This window comes from Megalobrama amblycephala, linkage group LG17 (assembly GCF_018812025.1).
Source record: "Megalobrama amblycephala isolate DHTTF-2021 linkage group LG17, ASM1881202v1, whole genome shotgun sequence".
NCBI classification, from domain to species: Eukaryota; Metazoa; Chordata; class Actinopteri; order Cypriniformes; family Xenocyprididae; genus Megalobrama; species Megalobrama amblycephala.
Genome location: NC_063060.1, coordinates 26,531,271 through 26,551,838, shown reverse-complemented (window position 1 = coordinate 26,551,838; position 20,568 = coordinate 26,531,271). Strand labels below are relative to the sequence as shown.

Sequence of the window (20,568 nt, the reverse complement as noted above, 5' to 3'; positions counted from 1 at the left end):
TTTTATGCTCTGTTAGTGGTTGTGGAGTAGCATCACCTGGGGGGGATTAGACAAATGCTGATAGAGACGGTAAAAGTGAGTGGGTCCAATATCATTGGTCTTAAAAAGTGGGTGGGTCTTGTCCCACCCACATACAATGGTTCCGACGCCCATGCAACCATGTAGCTAAACAAGCCAAAACGAATTACTAAAAACGTAACTGAAGGTAAACCTGCGTTGCTCTCATAGTGGTTAAATTAACTTGCTCTTGCTGAATGGCACGGATTGCACTATGGACTATTGTACCTTTTGTATATTTTTATTTTTTTAACTGTATTTTATTTTTTATAACGAACAAGCTGAGATGTCACGTTTCCAGTACTTTGTTGTGTGTGAGGCGCGGGCGCGATCAAATAGCTGTCTTTGCAGGGGACTTGCCTCATCATCATGGCAACGGTTCGTAGCCAGGTCAGATTACGTCAGAGTTTGTTGCCGTTTGTTGGAAAACTGTTTACACCGCGCAGACATTCCACGACCCGACAAATGCTGATTAAACATGTTCGGTCGGGTGAAAACCGACTCCGCCCAACGCTAACAAACGCCAACAGGGGTTTCACACCGATCCAACAAACTCCAACAGACGAATTTGTTGGCGTTTATTGGCTGTTGTCGGTGTGGTGTGAATTGGCCTTTAAATACCCGGATGATGCACTTAATTAACTAAGTGTGGAATGTCCGACACTTAAAGCAATCAACTGTCGCATCTTTAATTACATAGCAGAAGGGGAAGGGCTATCATACTCCGATGTTGATTGACAAAATAACCTTATAAAATTCATACATTACATACTTGTATCACATGTATGCTCTGTTTTGTTTAGTTTCTGTGTTCCCATTTTCCTTAGTTCCTTGTTAATCTCCTCGGTTAATCTCCAGCAAATGCAATGAGTATGCTGCTTCCTTCTTTTCTGAGAAGATCACTGATATCAGAAAGGTGATCAGCACATCCTCAAGTTGCGCAGAGATCAGACAGAGCCAACCACAACTTCAGAAATTGTTACAATGTCTGATTTCAAAGCAATTTATGCCAAAATTTTGGAAGAAACAGTACAGAACCTTAAAACTTGCTGCCGTGACACACTTCCCACATATTTTTTTTTCAAAAGTGTCTTTAACTGTTTGGAAGCGGATTTCTTAGAAGTGTTAAATGCTTCACTTCTTTCTGGGACTTTTCCAAACTCCCTGAAAGCTGTAGTGGTTAAGCCCCTCTTGAAAAAGAGCAATCTGGATAACACCATATTAAGAGACTACCAATCTCAAATCTTCCTTTCATAGGCAAGATCATTGAAAAAGTTTTTTTTCAGTAAGCTGAACAACTTCTTAAGCTCAAATGGATAACTGGCCAATTTTCAGTCTGATTTCTGACAGCATCACAGCACAGAGACCGTGCAAATAAAGCCACTGAAGTCTCAATTCTTGCACCACTCTTGTTTAACCTTTATATGTTCCCACTAAGCCAAATAACCGAAAAAACAAATTGCCTATCACAACTATGCAGATGACACCCAGATTTAAACAGCCATATCTCCTAATGACTATAGCCCCATTGACTTACCAATGCATTGATGAATTTTAACAGTTGGATGTGCCAGAACTTTCTTCAGTTAAACAAAAAGAAAACTGAAATCATTGCATTTGGAAACAAACATGAAGATCTCAAAGGTAATGCATAGTTATGGTGTGACTTTGGAGTCAGACGTTAGTTTCAGTAATCATGTCAAAGCAATAACTAAATCAGCATGTTATCATCTCAAAAATATAGCAACAATTATAGATGTTTTGTTTCCAGTCATGTGAGAACATGAGAGAAACATGTATGGTTTTATCACCAGCAGGGTAGACTCTTGTATGGACTCCTCACCGGCCTTCCCAAAACGACCATAGACAGCTGCAGCTCATAGAGAACGCCGCTGTCAAATCTGAGAATATCACACCAGTCCTCAGGTCTTTACACTGGCTTCCAGTTACATTTAGAATTGATTTCAGACCTCAGTACATTTCAGATATGTTCACCTAATATAAGCAGATCACTCAGATCATCAGGATCAAGTCAGTTAGAAATACCAAGGGTTCACTCAAAACAAGGGAAGTCCTTTGATAGCTGTTATGCCACCTGAGGTTGGAACCAGCTTCCAGAAGAGATCAGATGGGCTCCAACAATAGCCACATTCAAATCTAGAATCAAAACATATCTGTTTAACTGTGCATTTACTGAATGAGCACTGTGCTACGTCCAGCCGATTGCACTGTATTTTATTCATGTATGCTCTTTTTTATTCTTAACTGTTTTCAAAGGGACATATCATGAAAATCTTTTTCTGTGTTTAAGTGCTATAATCGGGTCCCTGGTGCATCTACCAAACCAGAAAACGTGAAAAAGGACAACCCACTTTGTTTTGGTAAGTCTTTCTCTGCAAGCATGTAAAAAAACGAGCCGTTCTGATTTCGCTCCCCCTTTTGACGTAGGAAGGGGGTCTTATTATAATATTACCACCTCCTGAATCTGTATGTTCTGTATGGCTGGGATCAAACCCGCGATCACATGATTGCATATTGTTGTATATTGCAATGCTCGACCAACTGAGCTACACAAAACCTGAAATATGACACAAATAAAAGGATATAATGCATTAAAATCAAAGTTTCCTGTTGTCCATAGGGGCACAGCTTTAGTAAATGCTCCTATGTGTCATATTCCATGCATTAAAATTAAAGTGTCCTGTTGTCGATAGGGCGCAACTTTAGTAAACGCTCCTATGGGTCGTATTTCAGGGAAGTGACAATCGACATGAGCGTATCGGTTGGAGGACATGTTGCTTGCCTGTTAACACCTGTTCTATTTCAGTTAATTATCCTCTGTGTATTTAAACCCTCAGTGAGTCTGACCAGGTGCGTGAGCCATCAACACCATGTGTCGTCATGGGACTTTGAGTTTGATGGAGTTTGAGGGAATGTAGGAAGACCCACCCATGTTCCCACCACTGAGGTTGAGCTGCTGCTGACCTCTGCGGGATAATTTGATTTGGAAGAGGATAGTTATTTTCTGTCTCCTATGCCCCTGCTGGTTCCGTTCCGCCCAGCTTCAAGTTTTCTGTGCCCCCTCTTGTTCCACCCAGCTTGAAATCTCCTGTGTCTCCAGATTCCCCACCCAGCCTCACTCTCCAGCCTCCTCTTCCAAAATTATTCAGTTCCTCAGCTCCTCGACTTCTCTAATGGCACTCTGTTGTGTGGATCTGCCTCAGGTCTTTCAGGCTCCAGCTCTGCCCAGTCAAGAGGATCCCCTGGCTCCGCCTCCAGCCATTGATCCCGTCATTCCACCTCAGCTCATTGACCTGTCGGAGTACTGTCACATGAATGCTCTGTTTGTTTAGTTTCTGTGTTCCCATTTTCCTTAGTTCCTTATTAATCTCTTTGGTTCTTAATTATTTAACTCTTGTTCTGTTTTAGTCAATCATCCTCTGTGTATTTAGGCCCTAGGTTTCTTGTGTTTCATTGTCTGGTATCTTCTTTGTGTAACGTTGTGTTTCAAGTGGATTTCTGTTAGTCTCCTGTGTGTTATTTGGAAGATTAATAATTAAAGACTCTGCTGATTGTACTCTTCCGTGTTGTGTGCCATTTCGTGACAGGTTGAGTACAAGTGAGTACAAGTGGATGTTCCAACCAATACATGGTTGGGACATCCACTTGTAATAAGCAATACTGTACAGTTGGATGGAAATTGATTAAATTAGAAAAAGTGAGCACTATATATTATCCAATAGCCAGAGTGGACAAAATAATGTCAGTGGAAAGGTCATTTTAGGTCGTTTTCACAATAAGACTTGGAATGTGCATTAAGAAAAAATTGGGTACATTTTGACTTCATTTTCACTAAAATTAGTAAAGCTAGTTAGTTTGTATATTTCATCTGTGGCAACTTAAATAATTCTAAAATAAGATGAAGGATCAAGCTTTATGTGTCACCAACAATAGAGTGGACTACATGAACGATACAACTGCAATTTCCCCGCTTTGTGAAAATAATTTTGTAATCACTCCGGTTCTCTATTCACTGCCATTATATGGATGAGAGTGAGTGGGACATTTTTAAAAAATTCTTCTTTTGTGGTCTGAAAAAGAAAGAAGAGAATAAGGAATTAGAACAACACCAGGGTGAGTAAATGATGACTTAATTTTCATTTTAGGGTGAACTAACCCTTTATAGTCTGTCTTGTCTATTGCAATCTCAAAATTCTGGCCAGTTTATAATACCTAGAATATCAAAATCAATTGCAGGCAGTAGAACCTTTTCCTATTTAGCACCCAAACTCTGGAACAGTCTTCCTAGCCTTCGGGAAGCAGGCACAATCTGTCAGTTTAAATCAAGACCAAAAACATCTCTTTAACCTGGCATACACATAACACATCACATTTCTATAATTCACATCCATTAAAGGATTGTTAGGCTGCATAAATTAGGTCAAACGGAACTGGAACACTTCCCATAACACCCAATGTACTTGTTACATGTTAAGAAGCATGGCATCTACGCTAATATTAGTCTCTCTGTTTATCCCGAGGTTACTGTGGTCAGCCATATCCAGTCCGTATCTAGATCAGATGGTGGACATGCACCTAGACACGACCACAACGCTGAATGTCAGCAGAGATCCTGTCAACTACAATCCCCTGCAAAGGCCTCGTCGTCACGGCAGCCATCGGCACAGAAAAGCCCAAAGGAACCATACAAGCCCTTTACACAGACCTTTGACCAGCTCTGTCTCTATACTGGTGTGATGAAGCCGATCCTCAAGCTAAAGGAACTGGATTAAATAACATGCAATTAAGTGTAAAAAATTTACATTCAGGTCGAACTTTTGTATTCTTTTAAAGTAGGCCTACTCTTTTTAAAATGATGCTAAAGTGTAGCAATAGTTTTGGCAGAAATATGTAAATAAGAGAAACTGCGCTGTTACACAAGAGCACAAATGTGTACGGTTTTTGAACAGAGGAAATCCAAGACCACTGGTTGGCTTTCCATCTAAAATAACAGTACAAACTGGAGATTTGTACTTTTCAGGATATATGTAACCTTATACTGAATTCATGAGGTCACAATCCCAGTTAAGAATCTACTGACATCTCTTGTCTTGGCTAAAGTCAGTCAGTAAGGGACAATACATTGTGTATTATAGTAATACACATACCATTCAAAATCATAATGTTTACAAACTCATACACTCCCAAAATGTACAACCAAATAGCAAGAGATTGAAATGTTGAGCATGGATGAATGTGGATGACCCAAATTATTCAGCAAACAACAACATAAATTAAATATTTATGGTAATTTTGTAAAATAGAGGACTAATCAACAGGGACATGAAGTATTTACAAGTCATTGCTGTTGGAGGTTACAGTACTACATTTACAGGTTGACATACTTAGGTTTACCACCAACATGAATGTTCTTATTGTCATTTCATGAATAACAAAAGACATGAATAACATATATTGTATCAAATGTCATTGTTATTCATACTTTAGTTGAATCTCACCCCAAGTCACAAGGCCTATTGGGAATCCCCACCCCCCATGGCTCTTGGGAAATCTACCTCCATGTCTGCTTGCTGTCAAGCACGTAGTAATGCAACACAATATTTATTTATTTAACTGGTGGAAACCCTATATTATTAATAATTTTTTTTTAAAAAGTATAATCCTCAGGTGCACTGTTTATATAAAACTAGCTCCATGAATCAACCAAATAGAGAGGAACATACAATATCTCACTTTTTTGGTGGGAAAAAAGCATCACATTCTGGATATAGACAAAACGAGCCAAGAACAGTAATTAAGTAGTAAAGAAGACTTAACATTGATTATTTCGGTAGCATTAAAAAAAAAAGCTTTTTCAAACTAGGAATATAGCCATTACATTAAGAAAGTTGATCAAAGAACACCAAAGCGGTCCATGACTTCAGTCTAGTAATGTAAGTTATGCACTTTCGTAAAAACTCCCGATATAACCGCTGAAACTCTCTATACGGAAAATGAATCTCTTGCATCTTTTCTGAATTTTGTTGTTTGTGATGATAAAGAGAACTCGCATGAGTTCAGATTCAGAATTCAGTCAGTGAGCGCGTGCAACCCTCATTGGCACTTGCGTGGCGACTAATCACAACGCTTCTGATTGGACATTGCATTTTTAAACTCACCAAAATGTGTGTGATTGGTTATAATGCTCAACACTGCAAACTACACCCGTAAAAAGAAAATGACTAAAAATATGATGTAACATGAACAAATCTACTTTAAGTGTAATGCCACAATTTTTCATATTTATAGGTAACGTTTCATATTATGGGACTAGGCCTACTTTCTTTGACCCCCACAGCATTTTTTTTTTTTTTGTCCTTCAGGGGGTTCAAGCCTTCATTAGGGGGATCAGAACCCTTAAATGTGCTAAAAATAATGGCGTTCTATTGCAAATGGAGCAACAAGGAAGACCCTGGACCATGATTTAAAAAATCTAATTGGCATTCATAGAATATATAAAGAGAGAAGACTGGGCTTCATATGTCATTGCTTGACTCTGTTCCATCAAAGGAATCTTGCTAAATCAATTAAACCAAAGACAAAACAAATCAAAGACTTCAAACAATATTGCTTGTCTTTAATGATGTGCAGTAAAGTCTTTAAATCTTTACTTTAAAATACAATATTAAAAATGTTTAGCATTCAAAATGTCCTTAAAAACCAGGATTGCCTTGAATATACAAAATTGTTAACATGACAGGCGGTTTTTGTTTTCTAAATGTCTCTAAAAACAGCAGTAGTTTCATGCTCTAGTCGAGACAGTCAACAGTTCACAAAACACATTAAATGTGGTTGACGCAACTCATGTTTATACTCACTGAACCTGTATTTTATGTCGCCTGGGTTATACTTTCCTGCCTTGCAAAGTTTTGTTCTTTTGACATCAAACTCAAAAGCAATGTGATGCGTTTTCTCCTTTCTTAAAAATTAGATGCATTTTTATAGTTTGCAGTGTTGTTGTTTCCCCTGATGTCAGTGACCAGATCAGAGCAAACTTCTGATCCATTTTTGGACCCACCAACTGAGAACATTGAAAAATGAAAAATTGCATTTTTTTTTTTTTTTTTTCTTACAAAAATGAGGAGAAAATTTGTGTGGACTTTGATCTTCTCTGTAGTGCATCATGTTCACCAATCTTTTTTTTTTTTTTACGTTCGCAGCAGAACATCCTAAAACGTATAATAATTTTGTTGTCTCTGCACACACATACATAAATGTAATGTGTTTGTGTGTTAAACATATAAGACGTCATTTGGGCGTGACTCACACCTCTTTTCTAAATGTCTCCCCGCCCATAATGCAAGATCACTCACTCACACCCACAAAGTTAACATCCCTTCAGCCAATAATACTTCTGAGGATTGTGATCACTTCTGTTCTCATGCTAGGACAGAGGTTGGATAATTAGCAGTCCCTTACTAGCAAACGTATTCAATGCAATGCGTTTGTGTTAACTGTATTAACAAGTGGACAGTAGTTTGCACATGAAAGTCATTAATCAAAACGTTTTTTGTCTGGCTAACAACAAATCATCACAAACACGTGTTGTCATTTCAAACTATGTTTATACTCACTGCAATGAACCCATATTTAATGTAGTCTGGGTCATATTTTTCATACCTGCCAAAGTTTTGCTCATGGTTTTAGAGGATGAGGGCATGTTACATCATGTGTATGTTGGCATCTGACTAACTTTCTAATATTATATTATATTATATTAGTAATATTTAGATTAAACCTATTGATTGGGCTGTCCATCTATCCTGTCTGTTTCAAAGACTTTAGAGTTCAACAATATTTAGTGAATCTAGTTTTCATTATTGAACCTGCAGAAACTTCAGCGTGGATAAAGCACAGGGGTTGTGTGTTGCGTGCATAATACAATATGACTGGACCAGTTGTGTTGACCTAGAACACAAAATATCACATTGCATTTGTTTATTTTTGTATGCAGTCATTTAGCAGACACTTTTACAGAGAGGATGTATAGTATATCTATTACAGGGACAATTCCCCTGGAGCCAATCTGGTGTTACATTTCTTCATCAAGGGAACAACGATAATAATCCATTGGGAATTAAACATACAACCTTCCAACAACTTAATGTGTTGTATATATGGTTCTTATAAATACCCATATGTATGATTTCCAATTAGCAGGAATTAGCAGGATGTTCATGCTATATACAATTTAAGTGGATGGTGACCAGGAGCAGTCAAGCTCAAAAATGAGCTATGAAGATATTTTCCAAGACTTACGATAGATTTTTGTGAAGAGGAGACGGAAATAAAAGTTGTTATTGACTGAAAATATTCCTCCTTTTGTCACATTTGAATGTGCACACAAACGTAAATGATATTTGTAAGCTGCTTCTTGTGAAAAACTATTGTGTGTCTTCAGAAGAAATGTAACATGCTGTGACAGCACCTTGTCATCATTCACTTTCTTTGTATAGAAAAAGCAGTGTAAACTTTCTGATAAACGTCTCATTAACAGAAGAACAATGTCACACAAGTTTGGAATGACATGAGGGTGAATAAATGATGAAGAATTTACTTTTTTTTTTTTGTGATCTTAAGTCTAACTCTGTGTTAGTGAGTCATGTTGTCACTGTCTTTCTGTCAAACATAAAACTAATTTACCTGAAACTTATTGGAAGAAAATTTCCCCAAAGGCATAATAAACCTCCTCTTGCTCTAGGCCTACTATGAAGTAGAGAACTTACAGTGCCTCCTGCCTTGAAAAGAAAACAACTGGCTTTAACTGTTACATGCAAGATAATCAGGGGAATATACTGTAGCAACAAATCTACCTAAAATTTCTAGTCTTATTATTAGCAAAGATCAGTGACTTCATTTTTATTATTCCTATACACCTGAAAATATCTCATAAGTGTGCAGCCCTAGCGTTCCAATGTATCTTATGATGTGGTTTTTATAGCAAAGTCTATCTTTCTGAAACACATGGACAGGGCCATTTCAAATAAATGTGAATATATCATTTGCAGTTAAAAACAATGATATAATGATATAATCTGAAGAATTTATACTTTTCATTTTTATAATTATGACTTCAATTTTTTAACTTTAGCAAAGGGAGATATTTTCTTTTAAAGAAATTGCTTTTTAAGGACTTACAATTTACATAAACCCTGCCCCTGAGAACACGCAATAATAACATAAGTACATGTTATTGCAATACAGTACATAACACAAATGCAACAGCATGTCATAAAAGCAAGATGACAACATAAGTTTTGACCGTAATTAAACTAAACTATAGGTATCTTCATGCAGCATATATTCTCTGGCTTAGTATGATCTTACAATAGTTCCCACATGAGCGATTTATAGATTATCATAACAGAATATGCTAATCAATGACTTTAAAGGGTTAGTTCACCCAAAAATGAAAATTATGTCATTAATGACTCACCCTCATGTCGTTCCAAACCCGTAAGACCTCCGTTCATCTTCGGAACACAGTTTAAGAATATTTTAGATTTAGTCCGAGAGCTTTCTGTCCCTCCATTGAAAATGTATGTACGGTAGACTGTCCATGTCCAGAAAGGTCATAAAAACATCAACAAAGTAGTCCATGTGACATCAGTGGGTTAGTTAGAATTTTTTGCAGCATCGAAAATACATTTTGGTCCAAAAATAACAAAAAATACGACTTTATTCAGCATTGTCTTCTCTTCCGGGTCTGTTGTTAATCCGCGTTCACGACTCCGCAGTGACGCTGCTGACGTGTTATCTGGTATATATAAAAATATAGCAATACCAAAATACAAACAATGCAGAATAGCTTGAATACAGCGTGTGTCTACCTCAGACTGTAAACGAACCGGATAACGTCAGCAGCGTCACTGCGGAGTCGTGAACCCGGATTGACAACAGACCCGGAAGAGAAGACAATGCTGAATAAAGTCGTAGTTTTTGTTATTTTTGGACCAAAATGTATTTTCGATGCTTCAAAAACTTTTAACTAACCCACTGATGTCACATAGACAATATTGATGATGTTTTTATTACCTTTCTGGACATGGACAGTCTACCGTACATACATTTTCAATGGAGGGACAGAAAGCTCTCGGACTAAATCTAAAATATCTTAAACTGTGTTCCGAAGATGAACGGAGGTCTTACGGGTTTGGAACGACATGAGGGTGAGTCATTAATGACATCATTTTCATTTTTGGGTGAACTAACCCTTTAAGATAGTTACCTCCACATTAGCTACATAAATTCATCAACTAACCATTCAGAAACATCCTGTTGCATTCTACATGTTGTCACATCTTCTTGAGACTCTCCATCATTGTCTGACTCTGGTTTGAACATAAATACCTGAACAGTTTCTGACATTTTCAAAAAAGACTATCGGAGCTGCTAACATGAGCTCTTGAAACTCTGCCCTCTTCTTGGGAGCAGCAGCTCATTTGCATTTAAATGGACACACACAAAAACAGAGCGTTTTTGCTCACCCTCAAAATGTGACAAATTTAACATGTTATAAAAAATTAACTGTGGTGAATTTTGAGCTAAATCTTCACATACAACATTCTGGGGACATCAGAGGCTTATTTTACATCTTGTGAAAGTGGCATTATGTGACCCCTTTAACACAGGTGTTTATTTTATCATTCATTTAAAATTGTCTCATAGTTATACAAATTAATTAGATCTATGTTTCTATTCAAAGGGATGGAAACTAATAGAAAAAGATTAGGCTTAAAAGATTCCTTATCCTATGGCCCTCTAGAGGGAACATTAATATCACAACCTTCATCTTTTAGTTGAAATTGCTGATAGTTTAGAACTTGCTGTTAGCCTCCCGAGCATCATAAATTCATCTTATACTACAGGGCTGTTGAATGCTTGAATCTGATTGGTTGACCAACGTTCTAAGGTGTGCAATTATTTTTAGGGAAGTGCAAGGCTAAAGTAGTTCTAGCAGGTCTTGACCGCATTGCAGTTCCATATCACTTCGCCAAATGTTTTCAGTTATTTCAATAGGTCTTACAGCCTACAACCGCAAAAGAACCAAAACCCACAACAACATCAACCAAGCAAATAAATATAGTAAACAATAGGATGAAAACGACAAATTATTGTCATGATTTTTGCCACAAAATACGTTTTATTGTGTCCTGAAAGTGCATAGGCCTACTCTATCTCACTCTCTTTCAAACATACTGTATAGTACAGACACACACTTGCACAGAAACGTCAGCGCTGCTCTGACGAATTAATCAGTAATAATCAGTAATCAGCAACTTAAGATACATGACTCACCAGCGAGGTAATTGAGGTAAATAACTGAGGTAACTGCGGTTCTTGAGATAAACTTATAGTTTTGCTATCCGCTTTGCATCGTGGCCGCATTACCACCTCAGGGTGTCCATTATTTTCTAAGAATTAAACAGCCCATCGTCAGTTATTCCTTATGAAGCATGTTTGCTCAGAATTTCTTGTTGTTCTCTATGTGTACAAAGTTTTGAGAAGTTTGGATTTCTCAAAGTTATAGGCATAATAGGCATGCTTGGTCATATCAGACACAAAGCCTTTAAAAAATTCTGTCTGCTAAACAGTTAAATATATCAAAATTAATTTCATAACTTTTTGCCAGCATGGTCTAGAGCTGACGTGCAAAGTTTGGTAAAGGTCTGACAAACAGCCTTTTTTTAACAAATTAAAATGGTGGATAAAGTTTTTAGATAATCATAAAAATTTGATTTGCTATTGTTGGGGATTAAAGCAAGAATTCAGAAGAAACAAGAATTTTAATTGGTGGCGGAGATATTAACTAAATGTAAGGTTCCTTTTTACTACCACCTTGAGGCTTGTAACAGTATAGGCTGTTCAGATTTGCTGTTATTAGCCACTGAAATTTAATTGCCTTGCCTGTTTTTTGAAGTATCCGAGTCATATTAGAGGATATGTTATTACGTCCACCAAAGAAGATGCATACCAATTTATAACTTCATGGATCATATGGTTATGGAGTTATAATGCTTTGTTTGTTTGTTTGTTTTTTTTGTAGCATCCCCTATTGGTTGAATTGTACTAAACTTGGTGTGCATCCTCAGAATTTCCTTAGGCTTGGGCATTGCGTTCAGCAGCTATAGGTCAACTCGTAAAAATGGGCATTGCCTCACCAATTAATTAATTATATCTTTGCAATGTTTCAACAATCAAAGTTCTTTTGAAAACTTTTTGCCGGCACTCTCCCTAGTGTACCTATTTTGATGAGGATCAGACCAACGGCCTATGAGGAGTTTGAAAAAGTAGCTTAAGAAAATAACAAAATAATGTATATGTGGCTTATGTATGTAGGGCTTGACTCAAGGATTCAGTAGCGGTGTATGATTGGGACCATACTGCTGAGTTTAGGGTCTCTGTGATTTACCGCCTCTGATGCCCATACACTATTAGGACATAAAAACAAGAAACAAGAAAATCAATACAAACACAATAGGGTTCCAGGACCTTTGATGCATATATCCCTAAGAATAGCAATTTCCAGCAAAAAGGCCTAAAACATAGAGCTGCTTCAAACAATGGGGGAACTAAAATGCTGCCCAGTAGCATATATAAAGGACAAACAAGGCCCATCATGTGCACAACAACTGCAAAGATATAATGCAATAGCTGACGAGGAGAGACTGCCACGTGAGGAACAGAAAGACAAAACGCCTATGAAAAGATGCATTCATTGCAATGAAACTGCCAGATAACACTATAAATAGTCAAAGCACTCGACATATGACAAACCCAGCTCACGGTTAAAGGCACAACAAAATTAAATATTTCAGTTAAGCGATCTACCTAGTAGCCTATATGGGAAGTCTGACTCGTTTCCGCGAATCGGTTCTTTCAAACAGTACGTTTCAAAGAATCATTTCAGAAACTGATTCAGCGCATGCTCATCACTCACATGCCGGTGTGACATATTACATGCTCTAGTCTAAAATGTTCTAATAAGTAGATACATTATGGGTTCCGATTTAGTTTTATTAATAAATGTGTTTATTGTAATTTCAAGCCATGATTGGGCTCATTTAAACAAATTCATTTAGAAACATATAATCTGCATTGACATTAGGTTATAAAATTAAATTGAAAATATGAAAATATTTTCATTTGCAACATTTCTGTTATACGGCTATGAAAAGTAGACTAACTTGTACTTGCTCCCTTTAGCCAAAGTAAAATCGTCACTCCAAATCAGCTGCTACTCAGTTCTCGATATTCCAGAAAGAGTTGAATCGGAAAAACCCGGACTTTTTTGTGAACTAGTTCAATCGATTCATTACTAGTTCACTCGATTCGGTATTTTGGGAATTGTAGACACAGTCAAACATTCAAGTTTGAAAACGTAGGCATGTAGCAAAATGCAAATTTGTAATGCGCTCAAGAACATTTGAGACACAACCGTGCTAGGACCAGACCTCCCACTTTAACGGTGCGGAGAGAGAGAGAGACAGAGAGGGAAGCGAAGCGTAGCGGAGAGTGATTCCTAAATAAACCACCACGCACACGCAGCTTCACTCTGGTTGATTTGAGGAGGTGATAAAGTGTCCTCGCAATTTTTTACTGAAAAGGGATGGACGGTAACGGCGGAGGAAAAGAAAAATGTGGTCGATAACGTTTTAACCCGAGGGTTTCACGACTGGTGGGGACAGGTAATGTTAAAGTAAACCGGTGGAAGGGGGATATTATCGTTATAACGTTATACCGGACGGTTGTTTTACCTCAGAGCTACTGTTCAATCTGCGCGACTGACTAACTCGGCGGTGTGCTAAACGTTTAATGTACGATGTTTTTAAAAATGCTTTTAAAATTGTACCAAATGTTGTGTGCTTGAGCATGAGTTTTAGCCGTCTGGACTGTGTTTGTGTGTGGCTGGCTAGCTGAATGAGCGCAAAGAGGCTGCTTTGCTTTAGGCCCATGAGCGCGTATTATCCATTGCGTTTCACTCATATTTTCCATCATGTGTGTTTTAGTCAGATTTTTTAAACATGTTCTCCTTCGAGACTCGGGTGACGTGTCGAAATGTATCGGTGATGTTGTGTTTATCTTGAGAGCTGGCCGTTGGTTTGTGTGTGAAGTAAAGGGGAGGGTAAACCGTTAGCCTGTCTGCGCTCTCAGTCTGAGAAATGCAAACATTCACTATCTGGACATCAGTGCCTTTATCACACAGAGGTCTGCATACTTTTGGACAGATAAAACATTATCGCACTGTGCTGTTGCTGCAAGTCCGTTGTGTTTGACGAATTGAATAGCCAGATAAAACCGAGGAGTGACTTTTCAGTCTTTCAGTTGTTTAAAGCGCCACGTTACATTAGACTAATAGGGTGAATTACTGGTATACAGTGTGACAAAGTATATACTGTTAAGTTAACTTATATGTATATTACATATGACGGATAGAATAAGGAAGGCTGTTGACAGTGGTAAATTTTGTTGGACCTTCAAAAGGCATTTAATGCTGTAAGTCATTCTATTTTGTATTGTGTATTGTATAAATTAAAGGCAATGGGAAAAACTATTAGGTGGGTATACAGTCCTATCTTGAAGATGGAAGTCAGAGAGTTGATATTAAGGGTATAATGTCTAGCTTATTATCAATTACTTGTGGAGTTCCTCAAGGGAGTTTGTAAGGTCCCCTATTTTTTCTATTATATATAAAAATGATCTAGAAATGGCATGTTCAGAGGAGCATTATCTTTATGCTGATGATGCCGCAATTTTAGTGTCGCATCAAAATAAAGGGGTCATTGAAGAAAAAAAGTGGCTTTACAATTTTAGGAGATGTCCAATTGTTTTTTGATAATAAACTTTACACTTAGGTAAAACTGAGGTCATTCTTTTTGCTTCTAGAGGGGAATTAAGTGAGAATGCTGTTTGTTTGTTTGTTTTTTGGTTAAGATCAGGGATATTATAATAGAATCAAAGAATGTTGTAAATTGTTTGCATTGTCTTATTGATAATAAATGAACAGGCGATTTTTATGGCTAAAAAGGTCTTAACTAAAATATGTGGTAATTTTTAGCAAGGCAAGCTGATTTATTGGATGTCCATACCTTAAATTTGTTGGCTGGTGTTTTGATTGATTCAACCATATTTTGATTATGCAACCTACTTTTGGTATAGTAGCTGTTCCCAAGGTATGAAAGATAGCTTCAGAAGGCTCAAAATAAATTGATTAGAATAATATTAAAGGTTCGTCCTTGTAAACATCTGAGTTGTGAATGTTTTATAGGGGTAGGCTTGTTGACTGTAGGGGGAAAAAGAGTACTTTAAAAAAAAAAAAAAAAAAAAAAAAAAAAAATTGAGTATGACTAAATTTTTTTAATAATATCGTTCCTAGTTATTTAAGAAATTGTTTTTTGATGGTGAGAGAGCAACATATGACACTAGGGGCAGGAATTACAATATTTGTCCATGTAAATTTAAAAGTTTGGTGGGCAAAAGCATGTTTTTGTATACTAGTGCAATTGCTTGGAATAAATTACCTGTAGCAGTAAAGAGATTAAAGGACAATGGAGGTTTTATTATTATTATTATTATTATTATTATATATATTTTTTTTAATAGAAGATATTGCCTCCGTTTGTACATGTCTCCATCCATTTTAAATAACAACGAGGACCACAATGGAAATAAGACACAAGGCTTTATTGTGTTTTTATCCTCAACAGTTTTTTAAAGTGTATGGGACACTGGTTATTTTGTACAGTTTGTAAACTTGTCAAATAAATTCAAATCAAATCACATTTCAACATGTTTAGATGTTATCAAACCAAGTGGTATTTAATCGTTTAAAGCAGAGCATTAAAAATAGGTTTTAACTTTTCAAAATGAAAATAAAGGTATTGAGACACTTTCTGGTTGTCAAGTGTTGGTGGAACATGTTTATAGTATATGATGAACTTCCCCTGGGAAACCTGTGCGAACTTAAGGAAAAAGATGCTATCACCTTCTATATTATATTTACTTTATTTGTATGTTTTTTTTTGTGGACTTGCATTCATCCTGTGTAATACAGGGGAACATAAACTGTATAGCACTTCATGAAGTTTAAAATTATTGTTGTGCTGCTCATCTTACAATAACTCATTTTAGTGAATTTGACCAAAGGGATAGTTGGCAGGCTGTTCATGCTTCTCTTTTCCATGTACAATCTAAGTGGATGGTGACCAGGAGCTGTCAGGGTTCAAAAATGAACCATAAAAAGATATATATATATATATATATATATATATATATATATATATATATATATATATATATATATATATATATATAAAATATAAAATAAAAATAAATAAAAAAAATAAAATATTAACCAACTCCTCTTATGATGAAAGAACATACTTTAATGTTTGTATTTTCAGTAAATACCTTATTTACTGAAAATTTCCCCCCTGCTGTCACATTTGAATGTGCACACAAACATGAATGAGACTTTATAGCTGTTTCTCACACAAAGACAAACAAAACTTCTAAGTAGAATGGACTACTTTTATGACACATTTGACAGCTTCTGGTCTTCATTCACTTTCATAGATGAAACAAAAGCAGTGTGCAGTCTGTGCACATTCTGATAAACGTCTTGGTAACGAAAGAATGAAGTCATACAGGTTTGTAACGACATACAGAATATATAGATAGTATATATTAAGTATTATCAGTGCTTCCCACACATAGACTACTTGGGCGGGCCACTCCAGGGATATGGAGACACATTTTTTGCTTTTATTATTTTTATCCTGTTATACTTTTTTTTAATTTATTTTTTTTATCCACGGATGTGTTAAAAACAACACAACACAATCTTTTTTGAGAGTATAATGAAACCATTCACGATCGATTAACTAGTGAAAAAATCTCCCCTTGCCCTACGTGTTTCTTACCTGCTGTTTTTTTTTTATTTTATTAAACAACATAGAGGGCATACATGAAATAGATTTTGAAACAAATACAAAAAAGGATGTATAAACAAGCAAGCAAAAAATTATTTAACAAATATCTAAGACAAAGATAATAAAAAAGAAACTTTAAAGGTGCCCTCGAATTAAAAATTTAATTTATCTTGGCATAGTTAAATAACAGGAGTTCAGTACATGGAAATGACATACAGTGAGTCTAAAACTCCATTGTTTCCTCCTTCTTATATAAATTTGTTTAAAAGACCTCCGAAGAACAGGCGAATCTCAACATAACACCGACTGTTACGTAACAGTCGGGATCATTAATATGTACGCCCCCAATATTTGCATATGCCAGCCCACGTTCCCAACATTATCATTATGAAAGGCATTAGACAAGGGCAGAACGTCTGGATGTGCACAGCTGAATCAACAAACTAGGTAAGCAAGCAAGAACAACAGTGAAAAATGGCAGATGGAGCAATAATAACTGACATGATCCACGATATCATGATATTTTTAGTGATATTTGTAAATTGTCTTTCTAAATGTTTCGTTAGCATGTTGCTAATGTACTGTTAATTGTGGTTAAAGTTACCATCGTTTCTTACTGTATTCACGGAGACAAGAGCCGTCGCTATTTTCATTTTTAAACACTTGCAGTCTGTATAATGCATAAACACAACAACATTCTTTATAAATCTCTCCAACAGTGTGTAATGTTAGCTTTAGCCACGCAGCATAGCCTCAAACTCATTCAGAATCAATGTAAACAATATAACAGTATACAATACTCACATAATCTGACGCATGCATGACAAACACTTTGTAAAGATCCATTTTGAGGGTTATATTAGCTGTGTAAACTTTAAGGCACTGTTCAAGGCAAGCGCGAGCTCTGTGGGCGGAGAGCACGGGATTTAAAGGGGCCACAGCATAAATCGGCGCGTTTATAATGATGCCCCAAAATAGGCAGTTAAAAAAATTAATAAAAAAAAATCTATGGGGTATTTTGAGCTGAAACTTCACAGACACATTCAGGGGACACCTTAGACTTATATTACATCTTTTAAAAACATAATCTAGGGCACCTTTAATTTTCAGGAAATACACAAGAGGTATTATAATGAAATCATAATTCTTTTTAGCAGTAGTGCAGTTTTAGCAGCTTTCTTATCTGCTGATTCTGTGTGCGGCTGTACGCGAAAACTGTTTACTCCCGCTGACATTCCCACGTTCGCTGCAGAGACACGGTGGATATTTCACAAAGGTGGCGCTGTTGCGCATTCTACAGGCTCACGCAACAGTGCTTCAAACTGTTTCAAAAGTGATTCCCAATCAATGACCAGCGCACAATTATGCCAAGCGATTGCTAATGAACTCGAGTTTTATGAATTATGACAATGTCTACTGTGTGGCTTTTATAAAATATGTTTTAGAGACGGTTGAAAGAAATCATATCTCTCTTATCTGAAGAATCAGCCCGTAACAGTGTAGACATTTCAAAATAAGAGTAAGTTTTTTTTTTTTTTCTTCTGGGTATTATTGGTATTTTGGTTACACAATAAATTGTATTTATTTTGATATCCATTTAAAGGTGCCCTAGATTCAAAAATTGAATTTACCTCGGCATAGTTAAATAACAAGAGTTCAGTACATGGAAATTACATACAGTAAGTCTCAAACTCCATTGTTTCCTCCTTCTTATATAAATCTCATTTGTTTAAAAGACCTCCGAAGAACAGGCGAATCTCAACATAACACCGACTGCTACGTAACAGTCGGGGTGTACGCCCCAATATTTGCATAATGCCAGCCCATGTTCCCAACATTATGAAAGGGATTACACAAGGGCAGCCAGTATTAACGTCTGGAGCTGCAAAGCCGAATCATCAGACTAGGTAAGCAAGCAATAACAACAGCGAAAAATGGCAGATGGAGCAATAATAACTGACATGATCCATGATAACATGATATTTTCAATGATATTTGTAAATGGTCTTTCTAAATGTTTCGTTAGCATGTTGCTAATTTACTGTTAAATGTGGTTAAAGTTACCATCGTTTCTTACTGTATTCATGGAGACGAGAGCCGTCGCTATTTTCATTTTTAAACACTTGCAGTCTGTATAATTCATAAACAACTTCATTCTTTATAAATCTCTCCAACAGAGTAGCATTAGCCGTTAGCCACGGAGCATATAGCCTCAAACTCATTCAGCATCAATGTAAACTTCAAAATAAACACTGTACTTACGCGATTAGACGTACTGCATGACGCACACTTTGTAAAGATCCATTTTGAGGGTTATATTAGCGATTTGAACTTTTTTTTGTTGTTCAAGGCAATCGCGAGCTTCGGGGGCGTGGAGCACAAGATTTAAAGGGCCACACACCCTGAATCGGCTCGTTTATAATGATGCTCCAAAATAGGCAGTTAAAAAAATGAATTAAAAAAAATCTATAGGGTATTTTGAGCTGAAACTTCACAGACACATTCAGGGGACACCTTAGACTTATATTAAATCTTTTTAAAAAAAAGTTCTAGGGCACCTTTAATTCATAGTAAACTATTGTAGTCTCTGGCTTGGATGCTCCCCCACAAGAAAAGCCTAAGAACATTATTTGACACATTCAATAATATTAGTATTTAATTAAATGTAATAGTAGCCTATGTAATTAAAAAGAATTTCAATAAATAAAAATAATGTTAAAATTTTTAAGATTTAAAATTTTTCACCTGGCTGCCACCGCAAGTATATTTCATTTGTTATCTATAATATTTATGGAGAAGATCAGCAGAGCAGGGGCCGTATTCACAAAACATCTTAAGGCTAAAAGTAGCTCCTAACTTGCCGATTTAGGAGAAACTCTTAAAAATAATGGGTGTGTCAGTCCTAATTTTAGGACTCCTAAATTTTTGCTCTAAGAGTATTTCACAAAGCATTTTAGCACTAAAACTAGCTCCTAAATCTGTGAAACATTAGGAGTCCTATTGACTACTCCTAAATCAGACCAAATCACAAACAATCCTAATCCACCCAAAGACACTGTACACCATTGAGGCAATAGCGATAGAGCCTTAGGTGCTCAACTTTTTCTTCATAAATGTAATACATTTTGATTTATAGATTTGAATCTACGATGAGGCGCCAAAAATAAATCTTTTACAAATAAATAAATATTGTCCGATTACCTGTGGCAATGGTTTTCATGAGTTCACACTTACAAATGATTGAATAGAATAAAACAATATATTTACAATAAGCGTAGTTGGTGTGCTGTCCAAGGGGATCGAGGGCTCCGAGCTTGGAATTTAGCCCAAACCCAAAGTTCTCCCCGTATCCCCAACCGAGAGTGAGGAGCGGCGTGGCGGAGGGATGCAGAAAACTGTCGAAGTAACTATAGGCGAGTCGGCTCTCGTCTGTGTATATATTCCTCCTCTCGAGCTGATTAGACCGTTTGAATGTGTTCCTCCCAAACTGTTATGTTTGTTTATAAAACATAATTTGTCT

The 20,568-nt window shown here is 36.5% G+C and overlaps 1 protein-coding gene across 4 annotated transcripts in view; it reads left to right on the top strand.

The window, feature by feature from the left end:
• The first annotated feature begins 13,548 nt into the window (after positions 1–13,548).
• Positions 13,549–20,568, top strand: part of st3gal3b (ST3 beta-galactoside alpha-2,3-sialyltransferase 3b) — a 70,910-nt gene continuing 63,890 nt past the window's right edge. For 2 of the 4 annotated variants that reach the window (XM_048164455.1, XM_048164454.1), the window contains exon 1: positions 13,550–13,805. The gene's annotated coding sequence lies outside the window, so the exon portion shown is untranslated. Of the gene's footprint in view, positions 13,806–13,850; positions 14,614–20,568 lie in introns of those variants that run through there. The other 2 variants (XM_048164452.1, XM_048164453.1) reach the window with 2 other exon arrangements.